The 20,356-nt window shown below is 38.7% G+C and overlaps 2 non-coding genes across 2 annotated transcripts; one reads left to right on the forward strand and one right to left on the reverse strand.

Annotated features, from left to right (window-relative positions):
- Positions 1–2,485: 2,485 nt before the first annotated feature.
- On the forward strand, positions 2,486–2,593 carry LOC148567876 (small nucleolar RNA R71). Its single transcript, XR_015881592.1, has one exon. It is a non-coding gene; the product is annotated as a small nucleolar RNA R71 (small nucleolar RNA).
- A 17,038-nt stretch (positions 2,594–19,631) lies between these two features.
- LOC148567877 (small nucleolar RNA R71) lies at positions 19,632–19,735 on the reverse strand. Its single transcript, XR_015881491.1, has one exon. It is a non-coding gene; the product is annotated as a small nucleolar RNA R71 (small nucleolar RNA).
- Positions 19,736–20,356: the final 621 nt, after the last annotated feature.

Genomic DNA, 20,356 nt, shown 5'->3' on the forward strand with positions numbered 1-20,356 from the left:
GTGGGCTTAGTATTTCGGCCAAGGGGGAGAAGTAGTGTGTATGTTGTGTGAAAAGGAAGGAGTGAAGATGGGTTTATATAGGAGTGGAGAGGGGGGTATGGTTCAGCCATTATGGGTGGGTTTGGGTGGGAAAGTGGTTTGAATTTGAATGGTAAAGTAGGTGGGGTTTTATGAAGGATGGATGTGAGTGGTGAATAGAATGGTAGGAATTGATAGGTGATGGGTTTTTTTTTTTTTGGGGAAGAGGTATTGAGGTGATTGGTGAATGGGTGAAGAAGAGAGAGAGAGGTGGGGTAGGTGGGGATCCTGTGGGGTCCACAGATCCTGAGGTGTCAAGGATATCTCATCCCTGCACCAAGTGGCGTGCAAAAATGCCCCTTTCTGCCAATCCTGGCGTTAAACGCCAGGATGCTGCCCATTTCTGGCGTTTAACGCCAAATTCTTGCCCATTCCTGGCGTTAAACGCCAGTCTGGTGCCCATTTCTGGCATTAAACGCCCAGAATGGTGACAGACTGGGCGTTTAACGCCCATAATGGTGACAGACTGGGCGTTTAACGCCCATTCTGCTACTCTTACTGGCGTTTAAACGCCAGCAAGTTTCTCCTCCAGGGTGTTCTATTTTTAATACTATTTTTCCTTCTGTTTTTGCTTTTTCAATTATTTTTGTGACTTCACATGATCATCAACCTACAGAAAACATAAAATAACAAAAGAAAATAGAAATTTAACATAGATAATTAAAGATTGGGTTGCCTCTCAACAAGCACTTCTTTAATGTCAATAGCTTGACAGTGGCTCTCATGGAGCCTCACAGATGTTCAGAGCAATGTTGGAACCTCCCAACACCAAACTTAGAGTTTGAATGTGGGGGTTCAACACCAAACTTAAAGTTTGGTTGTGGCCTCCCAACACCAAACTTAGAGTTTGACTGTGGGGGCTCTGTTTGACTCTGTATTGAGAGAAGCTCTTCATGCTTCCTCTCCATGGTTACAGAGGAATATCCTTGAGCTTTAAACACAAGGGAGTCTTTATTCACTTGAATGATCAATTCTCCTCTGTCAACATCAATCACAGCTTTTGCTGTGGCTAGGAAGGGTCTACCAAGGATGATGGATTCATCCATACACTTTTCAGTCTCTAGGATTATAAAGTCAGCAGGGATGTAGTGGCCTACAACCTTTACCAAGACATCCTCTGCAAGTCCATAAGCCTGTTTCTTTGAATTGTCTGCCATCTCTAGTGAGATTCTTGCAGCTTGTACCTCAATGATCCCCAGCTTCTTCATTACAGAGAGAGGCATGAGGTTTATGCTTGACCCTAGGTCACACAGAGCCTTCTCAAAGGTCATGGTGCCTATGGTACAAGGTATTGAGAACTTTCCAGGGTCTTGTCTCTTCAGAGGTAATTTCTGCCTAGTCAAGTCATCCAGTTCTTTGATGAGCAATGGAGGTTCATCCTCCCAAGTCTCATTACCAAACAACCTGGCATTTAACTTCATGATTTCTCCAAGGTACTTAGTAACTTGCTCTTCAGTAACATCTTACTCATCAGAGCTCATGAATGGCAGAAGTAAATTCAATGAAATCTCTATGGTCTCTGTGTGAGCCTCAGATTCCCATGGTTCCTTATCAGGGAACTCCATGGAGGCCAGTGGATGTCCATTGAGGTCTTCCTCAGTGGAGATCACTGCCTCTTCCTCCTCTCCAGGTTCGGCCGTGTGGGTTGTGGTCATGGCCTTGCACTCTCTTTTTGGATTCTCTTCTGTATTGCTTGGGAGAGTACTAGGAGGGAGTTCAGTAATTTTCTTACTCAGCTGACCCACATGTGCCGCCAAATTTCTAATGGAGGACCTTGTTTCAGTCATGAAACTTTGAGTGGTTTTGATTAGATCAGAGACAATGGTTGCTAAGTCAGAGTGGCTCTGCTTAGAATTCTCTGTCTGTTGCTAAGAAGATAATGGAAAAGGCTTGCTATTGCTAAACCGGTTTCTTCCACCATTATTATTGTTGAAACCTTGTTGAGGTCTCTGTTGATCCTTCCATGAGAGATTTGGATGATTTATCCATGAAAGATTATAGGTGTTTCCATAGGGTTCTCCCATGTAATTCACCTCTTCCATTGCTGGGTTCTCAGGATCATAAGCTTCTTCTTCAGAGGAAGCTTCCTTAGTACTGCCTGTTGCTTCTTGAATTCCAGAGAGACTCTGAGAAATCATATTGACTTGCTGAGTCAATATCTTATTCTGAACCAATATGGCATTCAGAGTATCAATTTCAGAACTCATTTCTTCTGATTTGTCCCATTATTCACAGGATTCCTTTCAGAAGTGTACATGAATTAGTTATTTGCAACCATTTCAATGAGTTTCTGAGCTTCTGCAGGCGTCTTCTTCAGATGAAGAGATCCTCTAGTAGAGCTGTCCAATGACATCTTGGACAGTTTAGACAGACCATCATAGAAGATACCTATGATGCTCCATTCTGAAAGCATGTCAGAAGGACACTTTCTGATCAATTGCTTGTATCTTTCCCAAGCTTCATAGAGGGATTCACCTTCCTTTTGTCTGAAGGTTTAGACTTTCACTCTAAGCTTACTCAATTTTTGAGGTGGAGAGAACTTTGCCAAGAAGGCATTGACTACCTTTTCCCAAGAGTTCAGGCTTTCTTTAGGTTGTGAGTCCAACCGTGTCCTAGCTCTGTCTCTTACAGCAAAAGGGAAGAGCATAAGTCTGTAGACCTCAGGATCAACCCCATTGGTCTTGACAGTGTCACATATTTGCAAGAATTCAGCTAAGAACTGATGAGGATCTTCCAATGGAAGTCCATGAAACTTGCAATTCTGTTGCATTAGAGAAACTAATTGAGGCTTAAGCTCAAAGTTGTTTGCTCCAATGGCAGGGATTGAGATGCTTCTCCCATAGAAGTCGGGAGTAGGTGCAGTAAAGTCACCCAGCACCTTCTTTGCATTGTTGGCATTGTTGTTTTCAGCTGCCATTGTTTCTTCTTCTTTGAAAAGCTCTGTTAGGCCCTCTAGAGAGAATTGTGCTTTAGCTTCTCTTAGCTTTCTCTTCAAGGTCCTTTCAGGTTCAGGATCAGCTTGAACAAGTATGCCTTTATCTTTGCTCCTGCTCATATGAAAGAGAAGAGAACAAGAAAGTAGGAAATCCTCTATGTCACAGTATAAAGATTCCTTGAGGTGTCAGAGGAAAAGAAGAATAGAAGGAGGAGGTAGATAGAAGAGAATTCGAACTTATCAAGAGGGATAGAGTTCGAATTGCACCTTGAGGAGGAGTGTTAGTCCCTTAAATAGAAGGATGTGAGAAGGGGGGAAGAATTTTCAAAAATAAATTGAAAAGATTTTGAAATAATAAAAAGAAATTTGAAAATTTCATTGAGATTTTCGAAAATTAAGATTGGGAAAGAAATTAAGTGATTTTTGAAAAGGATTTTGAAATTAGAAATAAAAAAGATATGATTGAGACTTAATTTTGAAAAAGATGAGATTGAAAAGATATGATTGAGAAGATATGATTGAAAATCAAATTAAAAAGAGAAAGTTTTAAAATTAAAGTTGATTACTTGACTAATAAGAAATTAGAAGATACGATTCTAGAATTAAAACTTTTGATCCTTTCTTAATAGGCAAGTAACAACTAGAAAATTTTGAATTAAATTACTAATTGTAGCAAGGATTTTCGAAAATAGTAATAAATAAAAACTGAAAAGAAATTGATTTTGAAAAGATATGATTGAAAATATATGATTTGAAAAAAATTTGATTTTGAAAAATTATGAAAATTTGAAAAAGATTTGAATTAAAACAAAATCTTCCCTCTAGTGTCCTCCTGGCGTTAACGCCCAGAATGGCATCCATTCTGGCGTTTGACACCCAAAATCCTACCTTTTTGGGTGTTAAACGCCCAGCCAGGTACCCTAGCTGGCGTTTAAATGCCAGTTTTCCTTCTTTACTGGGCGTTTTGAATGCCCAGCTTTTTCTGTTTAATTCCTCCGCTGAATGTTCTGAATCTTCAATTCTCTGTATTATTGACTTGAAAAGACACAATTTTGAACATATTTTTGAATTTTTAATGATGAGAAACAATAAAAAATGCAACTAAGATCAAATAAACAATGCATGCAAGACACCAAACTTAAAAATTGACACTAAGATACATAAAATATTTTTTATTTTTATAATTTTATAAATTTTTTTGTGATTTTTCAAAAATCATATGGAAAAGAGAATAAAGAGATTCAAAACTTTTAATAAGAATTCCAGGAATCATGCAATGTTAGTCTAAAGCTTCAGTCTAAAAAGATTAGACATGGCTAGCCAAGCTTCAGCAGGACATTACATTCAGCAGCTAAATTGATGAGAATCAATCAGCTTTTGTGATGATAAGAACATCACCTTGAAACTCTAGAGTTCATTCTTAAAAATTTTGAAAAATAAAAAGAAAAGTACCTAATCTAAGCAACAAGATGAACCATCAGTTGTCCAAACTCGAACAATCCCCGGCAACGGTGTCAAAAACTTGATGCACGAAATTGTGATCATCAACAATGGCGCCAAAGGACTTGGAGCTCTCAAACGTGAATCACACTTTGTCACAATTCCGCACAACTAACCAGCAAGTGCACTGGGTCGTCCAAGTAATAAACCTTACGTGAGTAAGGGTCGATCCCACGGAGACTGTCGGCTTGAAGCAAGCTATGGTCATCTGGTAAATCTCAGTCAGGCGGATTCAAATGGTTATGGAGGATTGATAATTAAAAGATGAATAAAACATAAAATAAGATAAAGATAGAGATACTTATGTAATTCATTGGTAGGAATTTCAGATAAGCGTATGAAGATGCTTTGTTCCTCTTGAACCTCTGCTTTTGTATTGCCTTCTTCCAATCATTCATACTCCTTTCCATGGCAAGCTTTATGTGGGGTATCACCGTTGTCAATGGCTACTTCCCGTCCTCTCAGTGAAAATGTTCCAAATGCGCTGTCACCGCACGGCTAATCATCTGTCGGTTCTCGATCATGTTGGAATAGGATCCATTGATCCTTTTGCGTCTGTCACACGCCCAACAATCGCGAGTTTGAAGCTCATCACAGTCATCCCTTTGTAGATCCTACTCGGAATACCACAAACAAGGTTTAGATGTTCTGGATCTCAGGAATGGCTGCCAATAATTCTAGCCTATACCACGAAGGTTCTAATCTTAGATTAGAAACCCAAGAGATACACATTCAAGCTTGTTTGCATGTAGAACGGAAGTGGTTGTCAGTCACGCGTTCATAGGTGAGAATGGTGATGAGTGTCACATAATCATCACATTCATCATGTTCTTGGGTGCGAATGAATATCTTGGAGAAGAAATAGACTTGAGTTGAATAGAAAAACAATAGTACTTGTATTAGTTCATGAAGAACAGTAGAGCTCCACACCTTAATCTATGGTGTGTAAAAACTCCACCGTTGAAAATACAAAAGTGATAATGGTGTAAGCAAGGCCGAATGGCCAGCCTCCAAGGTCTAGGGACTAAACGTCCAAAGATACAAAATACAATAGCAAAAGGTCCTATTTATAGAGAACTAGTAGCCTAGGGTTTACAGAAATAAGTAATTAATGCAGAAATCTTCTTCCGGGCCCACTTGGTGTGTGCTTGGGCTGAGCATTGAAGCTTCCATGTGTAGAGACTTTTCTTGGAGTTAAACGCCAGCTTTTGTGCCAGTTTGGGCGTTTAACTCCAGCTTTTATGCCAGTTCTGGCGTTAAACGCCAAAATTCTTGAGCTGAATTGGAACGCCTATTTGGGCCATCAAATCTCGTGCAAAGTATAGACTCTTATATATTGTTGGAAAACCCAGGATGTCTACTTTCCAACGCAATTGAGAGCATGCCAATTGGGCTTCTGTAGCTCTAGAAAATCCACTTCGAGTGTAGGGAGGTGAGAATCCAACAGCATCTGCAGTCCTTTTTCAGCCTCTAAATCAGATTTTTGCTCAGGTCCCTCAATTTCAGCCAGAAAATACCTGAAATCACAGAAAAACACACAAACTCATAGTAAAGTCCAGAAATGTGATTTTTAAATAAAAACTAATAAAAACATAATAAAAACTAACTAAAATATACTAAAAACATACTAAAAACAATGCCAAAAAGCGTATAAATTATCCGCTCATCAGGGTGTTTTGTGCTCTACATGCTCTTCTCATTGACTCCTCCAAGCATTAAACATTGTGCCTCAATGCTTTGATATTCAATGTTTTAATACAAGATATTTCATCCTATCTAAATGCAATAAAATTCACTTAATCAATTCATTTCTTTAGCACCACTTCTTACATTATAATTCTTGTATTTTCATGAAAATAGCTACAAATTCCACTTATGCTTGATGAACTAATGCTTGCAGATACATTTCATGCAATTACTTGTTTATTGGCTAAATTTGTATGAAACTTAAGTAAAAACTATTAAAATAATAACTAAAAACCACTAATGATGCACATGCATCACAACACCAAACTTAAACCTTTCTTGACCCCAAACAAGAAAAGAACTATGCACAAAGAATTCTCTTAATTGGAATGGATTGAAGAATTACTTAGGATGCCTTAGTGAGTGAAGTGATTAAGTGACAGTGGGGTGAACTCCAATTTGTATGCATATGCAACGATTCCAGTGCTCATTCGTCCTTACATTTTGGAAATCTTAGATCTTAGGAATTTCATTCAAATGATATTATGGAAGTCTTTTTATAGATTGTCACCTTGAAGCAGCACTTATTTTCTTGCATTTTTCTTCTTTTTGAATCTTGGCCTCGACTCTAAGTGTCATGTCTCAAAGCGGCTTTTAAGATAAGCTTTCAATCAATACTCCCAAACCAGTTAGTTTAAGGTATTAGGTATTGAAGCACCCCTTAGGATTTACTTGCTCAAGCCTCTCTCCTTGACACAAATCCACCACAAGCATTTAGCTAGGATAATAACACTTTGAGTTCTTGTTTCTTTTTTTTCTTCCTCGTAATTGATGCTCAGAGCCTTGGACCTTGTTCTTTGATTTTCTTTTTCTTTTGTTTTCTTTTGTTGCTGCTACTTAGATCAATAGAATTATGCTATGAGCCGTGCTGTATTACTGAATTGTTATGATTGGTAAGTTGCTATGCGCCTCGGACAAGGGCTGTGGTAGTCTTCCGCTTGTCTGAGGTAGCGGTGCCAGTGTAGGGGCCGAGGCAGTCTCCCGCCTATGTTGAGGTGTGACAGCTGTGGCAGTCTCCCACTCACATAACCTTTCTACTACCAGAGTGAACTTGGGCACTATAACTCGAAAGAGTGTGCCGGACACTATATCCATGGGTCAACAGTGTGCAAGGCACTATATCTCTAGCATGGCAGATTCTCTGCTGTGAGAGTGAGCAGGGCGCTATATCCCTGGTCGTGGCAGAAAGGCAACATCTCCGGAGATTTGTCAGGTTGGCATTTTGAACCGACAAGTGATATCACGAGCCAAATAGGATAGACATTCATCATATGCATCTTCTATATGCTTGCTTGCTTTGATTACTTGAGTTATGCCTATTTGAATAACATGCCTAAATGCTAGTTGAATTACCTGCTATATATGTATATTGCTTGTGTTTTACATCCTTGCATTATCTGTGATTGTCTGGTGTTGAGGAGGTTAGGGGGCGGTGACGGTGGCGATAGGATCGCACAGAGGTTAGGTTGGCGAAGGCTGTGGGATACAGCGGTGTGATTAGTATTAGTTAGAAATCTCCTAAGTTTAGATAATCCTGTTTATTTTTTATGGTTTAAGTTATTTATTTTGCTAGGCTTGGATATCTATTTGGTGTGAAGTTTGATGCACCACTATTTCGTGGTACATTTTATGCTGAATTGAGTGGATTTTTGTCCATTATTCTCACATTTATTCTATGAAATAGTATGGTTTCATGAATTTCTCCTAATTTGTGCTTAAGAGTGAAAACATGCTTTTTAGGCCTTTAATTTGCTAGTTTTAATTCACCTTTGATTCCACTAGATGCCTTGATGTGTTTGTTACTAAATTCAGGTTGTAAAGGCTAGGAATGGATCAAAGGAGGGAAGAGAAAAGCATAGAAAGTGGAGAGATCATGGAAAATCAAGGATTTTGAGTGCATTCATCAACGCGCACACGTGGAACGACGTGTACGCGTGAATATGAAGTCGCATGGCGACGCATACGCGTGACATGACGCATACGCATGGGAAGTGAAAATGCCAATCGACGCGTACGCGTGACCCATGCGTACGCGTCGCAGCTCGCACGTGACCTCATTAAAGTGAAAATGCTGGGGGCGATTTCTGAGCTTCCCAGGCCCAAATCTAACTCATTTTCTGAGCCTATTACATGCAGAATTCAAGAGGAGTCAAGGGGGGAGCACATAGTGGATTTTTTATCATGCTTTAGTTAGTTTCTACAGAGAAAAGCTCTCTCTTCTCACTAGAATTAGGTTAGATGTAGATTAGGATTTCTTAGATCTAGGTTTAATTCATGCCTTGATTTACTTTTCCTTTATAAATTCTTGTTCCTTTACCTTTGCTTCCCTAGTTAAGTATTTTACTCTTTGTATTTGTTTACCTTATTGTTGATTCACTCTTGTTTCTTTTATTTTCTTTTAATGCAATTTATGTTTCATGTTCCTTTATTGTTGATTTGAGTTGTTGTTGTTAATTTCCTTGGAATTGGTAGTTGTAGATTTATATTTCTTGCAATCTTATTCTGCCTTCCTTTTGTGCCTTCCAAGTGTTTGACAAAATGCTTGGAAGGATGTTAGAGTAGATTTTGTGTTCTTGGCTTGGGATGGTAACTTAGGTGAAATTGAGTTGCTAATGTCCAAGTCTTGATAATTGGTGTCTATTGACTCTAGCTTCCACTAAGTTAATTAGTGAGGTGGCTAGGACTTATGGATTAGGATTGGTGTGGTTCATTTGACTTTCCTTCACTTGTTAGAGGATGACTTAATGAGATTAATCTTTGCAATTATCATGTTGTGGTTAGTAACAAGGATAAAGATCCTTAACCAACAACCCTTGTTGTTTATCATCACAATTATGACCATCTAACTAGAATAATTAATCAACTATTGCTTGCTTAATCTGTTAATCTTCGTGGGATCGACCACACTCTTGTGAGTTTTATTACTTGATACCACCCGGTGCACTGGCCGGTAGTTATTACGGAAGAATTAATTTTTTTCGTTATCAACAGAAAAGCATAGCCTTTGAGAATAGGTAACACTGGTATAGGCATGATATTTTTAGGGTTTATTTTGTTCTTAATTTAGGATATTTTATGACCTTTTACCCATATTTATTCAATGAAATAGCATGGTTTCATGATTGTCTCCTAATTTGTGCTTAAGTGTGAAAACATGCTTTTTAGGCCCTTAATTGCTAATTTTGATTCACCTTTAATTCCACTAGATGCCTTGATATGTTTGTTAGTGAATTCAGATTGGAAAGGCTACGAATGGATCAAAGGGGTCGAGAGGAAAAGCATGCAAGTAGAGAACTCATGAAGAAACAAGGATTTGAGATGTTGAGATCGACGCGTACGCGCAGCAGACGTGCACGCATGGAAAGTGACATCGCAAGGCAATGCGTACGTGCACATGACGCGTACGCGTGGATAGCAATTTGTCAAGCGACGTGTACGCGTGACCCACGTGCACGCGTCGGTGCTCGCACATGACCCACTTAAAGTGAATCCGCTGGGGGCGATTTCTGGGCATCCCAAGCCCAAATCCAACTCTTCTCTGATGCTATTTAACCCAAGGATTGAAGGGGAATCAACACACATTAGAGATTACATCACATTAGTTTAGTTTAGTTTAGTTTAGTTTTGGAGGGAAAGTTAGTTTCTAGAGAGAGAAGCTCTCTCTTCTCTCTAGAATTTGGATTAGGTTTAGGTTAATTTCTTAGATCTAGATCTACTTCTTCTCTTGCTTCAATTTTTCTTTTGCTTTATAAATTCTTATGTAGATTTCCATTTACCTTTCAATGTAATTTATGAATTCCATGTCTTTTCATGTTTGATTTGGTTTTCTATTATTGATCTCTTGCCATTGTAGTTAGATCTCTCTTTAATTCTTGCAATTCATGTTGTTTACCTTTATTTCTTTTTATGTGTTTGATGAAATACTTCTTTTAGCTATGAGTTAGATTTTGTTCCTCTTGGCCTAGGTAGAGTAATTAGTGACTCTTGATTTATCTAATTCTTTTGTTGATTGATGATTAGAAGTTGCTAATTGACTTAAATGCCACTAAAGCTAGTCTTTCATCATGATTAGGCTAGGACTTGTGGAATTAAGTTAATTGATCCACTTGACTTTCCTTCATAGTTAAAGGTTAACTAAGTGGGAGCAATGGACAATTCTCATCACAATTGATAAGGATAACTAGGGTAGGACTTCTAGTTCTCATACCTTGCCAAGAGCTTTTCTAGTTGTTAGTTTATTTCCTTTGCCATTTACATTTTTTATCTCTTAATTCAAAAACCCCAAAACATACTTCATAGCCAATAACAAGAACACTTTATTGCAATTCCTAGGGAGAACGACCCAAGGTTTGAAAACTTCGATTATTTTTATAAGGGTTTGTTACTTATGACAACCAATTTTTTGTATGAAAGGATTATTGTTGGTTTAGAAACTATACTTGCAACGAGAATTTATTAGTGAAATTCTAAATCGTCAATTATCCATTCATCAAAACGGCACCGTTACCGGGGAGTTGCAATGGTGTTATGTTATTGGTTATTGTATATATGTGAATATTGTGAATAGCTTTATTCTTGGATTGCTTGTTAGTTTTTGCTAGTTTTAGGACTTTGTTTCATTATTTCTTACTAGCTTTTGTTCCTATTTCTCTTTTTCATTATCAATTCTCACTTTGGCTATGAGTGTGATTATAACTATGTTGTAGGAAATGGAAGCTTCAATGAGGATGTGTATCAAGGATGGGACAATCAAAGGTGGGAGGAGCCATATGCATATGATCAATCCTCTTGGCAACAACCCCCACCAATGCACTATGAACAAGAGCCATTCTATGATACATACCAATTAAATGGCTATGGTGAGTCTCCTTGTAACTTTCAAGAACCACCACCATATGCCTATGAGCCATATCCTCAACATAATCCTCAACCACACTTACAAGCCCCTTTCTACTAAACACCTCCATATGACCCTAACCCATATACACCATACCAACCACCTTTCGAGCCATATGAGTCACATATAGAACCACCACCATTCCAACCTCAACAATTCCAAGAACTACCTCCTCCATACCATGACCAAGATGAGCCACCTCCAATGTACATAAATTTTCAACCACAAGATGAATTCTACTCTCCACCACAACCCTCCATGGAAGAGTATCCATGTCCATCAATCCAAGAGCAATATGATCCTACTTATGCTAGAAATTTAGAACAAGAATCAAAGGATCGCCTCAAAGAAACAATGGATCGGCTTCAAGTAACCGTCCATCAAAAGTTAGATGCATGGGACGCATACTACATGTCCACGGATGATTTCGGGAGAGCAACCGAAGAGGGTAGTTTGAAGGAGATCGTAGAATCTCAACTTGAGAAAAATGGATTGGAGTATGTTGGGAAACAAGAAGAACAAATGGAGAATATGGAACCACCACATCCCTACTATGATGAACCACCTTCCTATTATGAACCCTCCCTCTGATATAATGAACCCTCTCATCTACCCCAACCTCCAATGGATGACATCCTTGGTGTTCTTCTTCAAGGGCAAGCGGAGATGAAAAGGGATGTACAACAATTCATGGCTGCCTTAGACGAGGTGGTAAACCGGTTAGCATCCCAATGCTTGGACACTCAAGGAACTCCCATGGCTACATGTGAAGAATCCAAGAAAGTGCATAGCATGAAGGAGAGATTAGATGATGAGAAATATTGCTTTGTGTTAGAATAATTGGAGGAAGCCATAATTGTTGAAGAAAAGAAAGAAGTGGATGAAGACTTAGGAGATGCGGAACCTTCATAGGAATATAGAGTTGAAGAAAACCCCTCCAAGAAGATTGAATTTGATGTTAAGGAGGAATGTGCACAACCCCCAAGGCATATCCCTTATGAAGAATTGGACGGGATAGAGCAAGAGTTGAGTTCCCTTGGCAATGAAGACCTTATCAAGGCTTTGTGGTGAAGAATCATTTGAACTTAAAGAACCTTCTCCCGGTGAAATTGAAAGTGTTGTGAAGGTAAACATCTCTCATCCTCCCAATTATGATTTGAGTAAGGGAAAAGGCTTAGATAAAATTGTTGAACAAAGGATTACATTTGAGGAATCTTGTGAAGAGGTGGAAGTCCTTAGAAGAAGAAGGACGGGAGTTGGATACGCTTTGTCAAGATCCTTGGAAGCCTCTTTACCTAGGTTATCATCTACTCCTTCACTTGAGTGGGTAAATTTCATCTCTATTAGCTTTATTGTCCCACTTGAGTATGGCTTGCTTGAAACGGATGGTCAACTTAGGATGCTTTGCGGGATGAAGCGTAAGAGAAAGATGTTTCGTGGTTGGCGTTGCAAATCAAGGATCATTTTGGTTGATACTTCAAGGGTTAAATACAAGGGTTGGACTAGTACTCAATTAGGTGGGTCTAGAAGGATGTTTGGTCACTTCATTAAGAATTCATCTTGCTTGCCACCCGGATGGACTAAAAATGATCAACTTCAAGACAAGTGTGAAAATAAAGTGTGGGATCCCGGATTACAAGAAGTGGATCAACTTTGGGAGCCCCAAGCTTGTGAAGAACTCCACCAAGACTTGGTACAACTCATGAGAAATCTTGGGTCATAATGGAGAACCAAGCATTGGTAGGAGTTCCAAGAAGAATTTAAGCACAAGCCACCTTGAGAGGAGCTCCCCATATCCAACTTAAGGATAATAAACAAAAGTGCTAGGTGGGAGACACCCCACCATGGTAAAATCTTTCCTTTTTTCTCTTTTGTACATATTGGTAATTAGTTTAATTTTATGTTTTTATTGGGTTGTTGAGTTTAGTTAGTAGTTTGGTGTGTTAAATAAGGTTTTATGGAGTTTTGGTAGCTGTTTGGAGGTTTGGAATGCTTGGTTTGGTGCAAAACATAGAAAAATTTTAAAAAACAGGGCACCAACCCACGCGTACTGATAAACCCCAATTTTGTGATTTATCTTGTGCTTAATTTGGGTTGTTTTATCAACTTTTCTCAAATTTATTCAATGAAATAGCATGGTTTTGTAATTCTCTCTAAATTTGTGCTTAAGTGTGAAAACATGCTTTTTAGGCCTTAAAATAGCTAAATTTAATTCACTTTAATTCCATTCGATGCCTTGATATGTTTGTTGAGTGATTTAAGGTTCATAAGGCAAGTATTGGATGGAAGAAGTGAGGAGAAAAGCATGCAAAGTGGGAGAACCCATGAAGAAATGAAGGAACCGTAAAGTTGTCAAGTCCGACCTCTTCGCACTCAATCAACCATAACTTGAGCCACAGAGGTCCAAATGAGGCGGTTTTAGTTGCATTGGAAAGCTAACATCCGGGGCTTCGAAATGATATAAAATTTGCCATATGTTGCTTTGTGTATAGGGGCGCGCACGTGCCATGTATGCGTGCGCACCGATGCTACTCGTGGCCCACTAAAGTGAAATCACCCCCCGCGATTTCTAAAGCACTTTGGGCCCAACCCAACTCATTTCTAATGCTATTTCATGCAGAATTCAAGCTTGGGCAAAGGGGCAGCAATTGTTTGGTAGTATAGCATCATGTAGTTTAGTTTCTAGAGAGAGAAGCTCCCTCTTCTCTCTAGAATTAGGATTAGAATTTCTTAGATCTAGGTTTAATTCATGCTTTGATTTACTTTTCCTTTACAATTTCTTGTTCCTCTACTCTTCCTCTCTCTAATTTTGTATTTCATTCTTGAAATTGCTTACTTTGTTGTTGATGCACTTTTGTTCTTCCATTTTCCTTTAATACAATTTATGATTCATGTTCCTTTATTGTTGATTTGATTTATTGTTGTTTAATTCCTTGTAATTGAGTAGTGTAGATTTACTTTTCTTGCTATTTTACTATGTTTTCCTTTTAAGCATTCTAAGTGTTTGATAAAATGCTTAGTTGGATTTTAGAGTAGAATTTTAGTGCTCTTGGCTTGGGAAGGTAACTTAGGAACTCTTGAGTTACTAATGTCCAAGTCATTGACGATTGGGAGCCATTAACTCTAGATCTCACTTAATTGTATGCTTGCTCTTTAAGGTTAAATAAAAGAAAAATGTTATGGAAAACCAGAGTGGGGTTCATCTTATGAAGTAAGTCCTCAAGGTTCGTGGTGTGGTAATAGATTAGCTAAGTTGGATCACCTATAAGGTATGAGGGTACTCATGTGTATTGAATTACATGCTTGAAGCACATTCTATGAGACTAGCTAAACAACAAGATCCCAATAAGAAAAAAAGAAAGGACAATAAGAGTTTGAAAAAGAAAGAAAAATAATAAGAAATAAGGCTAGGCACCAAGGGTTTAAATTTTGAGGGATGTGTCTGTGGTGTTCCTGTACAAAGGATCTGCTTGGATGAATAAGTTCTCTGGAGTGCTTCATCACTTGGTAACTTGGGATAACTAACCCGGGATTATCAACTGAAAATCCACTATCAAGAGCAACCTTGCTACAGAACATTTAGTGATCCAAAGAGATTCTGGACACCAAGACCTCAAGTAAAAGAAAATAATAAACCATATGCCTATAGTGTGCATGTATGGGGGAGAGAGACTTGAGGGAGTAGGTCCTTAAGGGTGTTTCAACACCTAAAACCTTGAACCAACTGGTTCGGGAGTGTTGGCTGAAAGCTTATTTTAAAGAGTCACCCTCTCACAGAGCACTTAGCCTAAAAATGCAATAAACCCTGAAAAAAAAGGGATATCAAGGAATAAAAATCTCATAGGATGCAATTAAGCAAGTATTCAAGAGCATGATGAGGACCTGGAAACCAGTAAAGGAATGAACCTAAGTTGCTATGAATGAAACCCCATAAACCAAGAACTTTACTTCTATAATAAGAACTTGTTTCTCTTGTTATTTCATTCATCATTCTTATATTTCAGTACTTTCTTAGGGACAAGCAAGCTTTAAGTTTGGTGTTGTGATGCCAGGGCATTTTGGCCAGTTTCACTGACCTTTTCTTTAATATTTTAGGGTAGTTTCATGCATTTTCTTAGTAAATAAGCAAGTTTTAGGTAAATATTCACTTACATCTTGATTCAAGCAAATATTGTGAACTTTACATGATTTTATGAGAATTATGCATGAATTGAATGATAAAATGGATGATGCATGATCTCATGATTAAGAACCAAGCTTTGATGTACTTTATTTGCTTAATTTCAGGACAAAGGAAGCAAGGAAGAGCCACGTTAGTAGCCACGTTAGTCTAACTAACATGACCACTAACGTGGAGTGGGACCTAGCTTGCAACGTTGATGGAAAAAGTGATCACCAATAATGCCTTCGAAAGCCATCATAGCCCACATTAGTGGCCACGTTAATTACATTAACGTGGAAGCTAACGTGGAGTGACGTTAGGATTTTTGCCGGTAAAGAATTTCATAAAAATAGTCGCGTTGTAGATATAGTCTCTAAACCGACAGAAATCTCTTCGTACAAATGTTTTGGTTGTCACAAGTAACAAACCCCTTTTAAAATTGATAACCGAGTATTTAAACCTCGGGTCGTCTTCTCAAGGAATTGCAGGGAGGTGTATTTATTATTGGTTATGAGTTTTCTGGGGAATGTTGAGTTTGGGCAATGGGCACAGGTATATTTAAATGACAAGTAAAATAAATTAACAATAATAAAATCTCTTGGCAAGGTATGAGAACTGGAAGTCCTATCCTTATCAATTGCGATGAGAATTTGGGTTTTAATCCCACTCTGTTAACCTCTAACTATGAAGGTAAATCAAGTGGATTAATTAGCTTGATCCTCAGGTCCTAGTCAATTCCTATGGAAAGACTAGAGTTATTGGAGCAACTTCCAATTTCAACCACTGCTTTATTTGACAACTCAAGCATTACCAATAAATCAACCAAAGCCTGACAGCTCAAGCATTACCAATAAATCAACCAAAGCCAAAAGGGAAAAATCTAAATTATTTAAATAAAGAAAAGCAATCATAGATCTGAAAATACCTCAAATTAGCACTAATAAAGATATCAAATGTAACATGGAAGAGTTCATAAATTAAATTAGAAAAATAAATAAAAGGAACATTGAACCTGTGATCGCAAAAGATGAAATAATCATGAAGTGAAAAGAATCCTAATTCTAAATCCTAAGAGAGAGGAGAGAACCTCTCTCTCTAAAAACTAAATCTACTCCTAAAATTGTGAGTATGAGAGCCTCCTTCATGAATGGATGCATTCCCCCACTTTATAGCCTCTAATCTGTGTTTTCTGGGCCGCAAACTGGGTCAAAAACAGTCCAGAATTCGCTGGTTTCGAATTTTGCCACGCTGGATTTCCGTCACTACGACGCGGCCGCATGGATCACGCGGTCGCGTCGCCTAGCGTCAAGGGAACTATAGCATATTATATATCAAATCGAAGCCCCGGACGTTAGCTTTCCAACGCAACTTAAACCGTGTCGTTTGGACCTCTGTAGCTAAAGTTATAGCTGTTTGAGTGAAGAGAGGTCAGGCTGGACAGCTTAGCAATTTCTCTAACTTCTTGCATTCCTTCCACTTTTGCATGCTTTCTTCCCATCCTCCAAGCCATTCCTTCCTTATAATATCTTAAAACACTTAACACACATATCAAGGCATCTAATGGTAATAAGAGAGGATTAATAATAAGCAAATATAAGATCAAAGAAGCATGTTTTCAATCAAAGCACATAATTAGGAAGGCAAACGTAAAACCATGCAAATAGTATGAATAAGTGGGTAAAGAGTTAATAAAAATCACTCAATTGAGCACAAGATAAACCATAAAATAGTGGTTTATCATGGAGGAAAAGGGAAGCTCCAACGTTAGAGGTAAAAGTGAATACCACTAACGTTCCAAAAAAGGCACACTTGGCCACGTTAAGAGTCACGTTAATTACATTAACGTGAACTCTAACGTGGGAGGAACAAGGAATCGCCAACGTTAGTGACACTCACCTTTGTCACTAACGTTGGAGATGGCAATCACCACCATGTTAGTGGTCATGTTAATGCAATTAACGTGAGACACTAACGTGGGAAGAAGGGGCGTTTGAAGCATTAGTGACAAAGGTAAGTGTCACTAACGCTCTCAAAGCTTGGGCATGCCCACGTTAAGGGCCACGTTAGTTACACTAACATGGGGAAAAGAAGCAAGAAGCAACATTATTGGAAAAGGTAAATGCCAATAACGTTTGTGAAGGACCAAAAGCCAATGTTAGTGGTCACGTTAGTGCCACTAATGTTGAAATTAACGTAAGTCAAATAAGGTTTGGAGCGTTAGTGAAAAAGGTTATCGTCACTAACGTCTTCGAACCCAAATTCACACTTAACGTTAACACCATTAACGTCCTAACTAACTTGCTACCATGCCTGACTCACTTTCTCTCTGCAAGCAAAGCTAAGCCCACTGAAGACTGTAACTACTTCAACTAAAGATCCAAAGGTCCATATCCAAGACTTGAAGAGCCAACTAGAAGATCAGAAGAGTAGTATATATAGGAGTAGTTTTGAACTAGTAAGGAAGCTGAGTATTTTGGAGAACTACACTCTGTATATTTTACTTTCTCTGCAACTTCTAGATTTAATTTTAGAATGTACTTTTCATTTTCCCCTTCCATTTCCAGAGATATGAACAACTAAACCCCTTTTCATTGGGTTAGGGAGCTCTGTTGTAATTTGATGGATCAATAATAGTTTTCATTATTCTTCTTCTTTCTTTTCTCTTGATTTTACTAAAAAGCTTTCAATCTTTATCCAATTGGGTAGTTATCTTGGAAAAGAAGCTATTCATACTTGGATCTCTTCGGAAACTTGGAAGAGGAATGAAGAGATCATGCTAGAAATGCTTTCTCATGTTGGACCAAATTGGGGTTTGGATGGATATAGTGACATATAATCCTACCAATACTTTGATTTGGGAATGCATGTGGTATAATCAGTGACCATACTTTATCTCTTCTCATGAGCAATTAAATCAAGGAATTAGGCAATTGTTCAAGTTTAGAGAGATTGGGTTGCCAAGGAATTGAAATCCAATCACTTAAGATTGCCAAGGAGATCAATGAAAGCATTGATTGAGGAAAAGATGAGAATGAACTTGATCCGGAGAATACAACATCTCCTGAGCCCAATGAATCCCCCATTTCTGATCTTACCCATTCTCTTTATTATCTGCCATTTACTTTTATGCTCATCTTCCCAAATCCCCATTTAAGATTCTACAGTTTACTTTCCGCCCTTTACGTTTTGCCATTTATTTCCAGCATTTACATTTTCTGCTATTTACTTTCCCACCATTTAATTTCCTGCAATTACTCAACTTAAATTTCTGCTTCGCTCAACTAGAATATTCCTCTAATTAAAGTTGCTTGACCAATCAATCCATGTGGGATTCGACCTCACTCTATTGTGAGTTTTTACGTGACGACAATTCGGTATACTTGCCGAAGGAAATTTTGTTGAGAGACAAGTTTCCGTGCATCAAGTTTATGGCACCATTGCCGAGGATTGATTTTGTATCAACAATAATTAAGTTGGAATATAACTAGATTGAGCATTTTTTTTCTTTTGTTTTATTTTAATTCCATTTAAGTGATTTACTTTCAGTTTTACTTATTTTCTCCCCTTTAACCCTTACCAATTTGTTGTGTTTTTCGTCATTAATTACAAGTCAGTTAACCAACCCACTAATTGTTTGATATATTGCACCACTCACACTAACAGCATTCCTAACAAGAGTAATTTCTCCATTCAATTTCTCTCTTGCTTTTTGCCTTGTTGGTTGTATGACAGGTAGAAGAAGCGGGGCTTCAACTTCCTTTGGTTCCAAACCTGAGAGGACCTTCCTTAGATTAAGGAGGGAAGCAAGAGGAAAGAGAGTCGTTGGTGCTGAGGAGGAGGAAGAGTACTTTGAACCAGACATGGAGGAGAATATGGAGAACTACTATGAAGAAGAGGCTCACAACCATGGCAGAGAAGGTCCAGTGAATTATGCTGGGCAAGAGAGAAGAGTTCTAGGCTTTTATATTAATCCAAACCCAGGAAACTGTGGAAGTAGCATCCAAAAGCCAACCATACATGCCAATAACTTTGAACTAAAGCCCCAGCTCATCACCCTAGTCCAGAACAACGGTGCATTCGGAGGAAGTGCCCAAGAAGACCCCAATCAACATCTCACCACTTTCCTAAGGATATGTGATACTGTGAAGTCTAATGGTGTTCATCCTGACACTTATAGACTACTTTTGTTTTCCTTCTCACTCAAGGATAAAGCAGCTAAATGGCTATAATCCTTCCCGAAGGAGAGTCTGACAACCTGAGAAGAGGTGGTGAACAAATTCTTGGCAAGATTCTACCCTCCTCAAAGAATTAACAGGTTGAGAGCTGAGGTACAAACCTTCAGGCAACAAGATGGTGAAACTCTCTATGAAGCATGGGAGAGGTTTAAGGACTTGACAAGAAGGTGCCCGCCATACATGTTCAATGAATGGGTGCAGTTACATATTTTCTATGAGGGTCTTTCTTACGAATCAAAGAAGGCAGTAGACCACTCATCCGGGGATCTCTGAACAAGAAGAAGACTAGTGAAGAAGCCATAGATGTCATTGAGACTGTAGCTAAGAATGATTACTTCTATGCTTCTGAAATGGGCAATACTAGAGGAGTGATGGAGCTGAACAACATGGATGCACTGCTGGCTCAATATAAGATGATCACCAAGCAGCTGGCTGACCTTACCAAGAAGATGGAAAGGAACCAGGTGGCAGTAGTCACCACCTCATCAGCAGCCCAAGAAGGAGCGAATGTAGAGGATGAGGGTGACCAGGAACAAGCCAACTACATTGGGAATTCACCCAGGCAGACCCATGATCCATACTCCAAAACTTATAATCCTGGTTGGAGGAACCACCCAAACTTTGGGTGGGGAAATCATCAAGATCAAGGCCAAGATCAGAGACGTCACAGCCCCAACAATAATGCAGCTCACCAACATTCCACACAGAGATCATATCAGCACCCACCTAACAATACCTCTCAACATCCATATCAAAACCAAAATGGCCCTTCTCATCCCTCCAATCTCAACTCACCATCATCC

The sequence above is a fragment of the Arachis ipaensis genome, chromosome B4, assembly GCF_059453495.1.
Source record: "Arachis ipaensis isolate K30076 ecotype BB chromosome B4, ASM5945349v1, whole genome shotgun sequence".
Classification (NCBI taxonomy): Eukaryota; Viridiplantae; Streptophyta; class Magnoliopsida; order Fabales; family Fabaceae; genus Arachis; species Arachis ipaensis.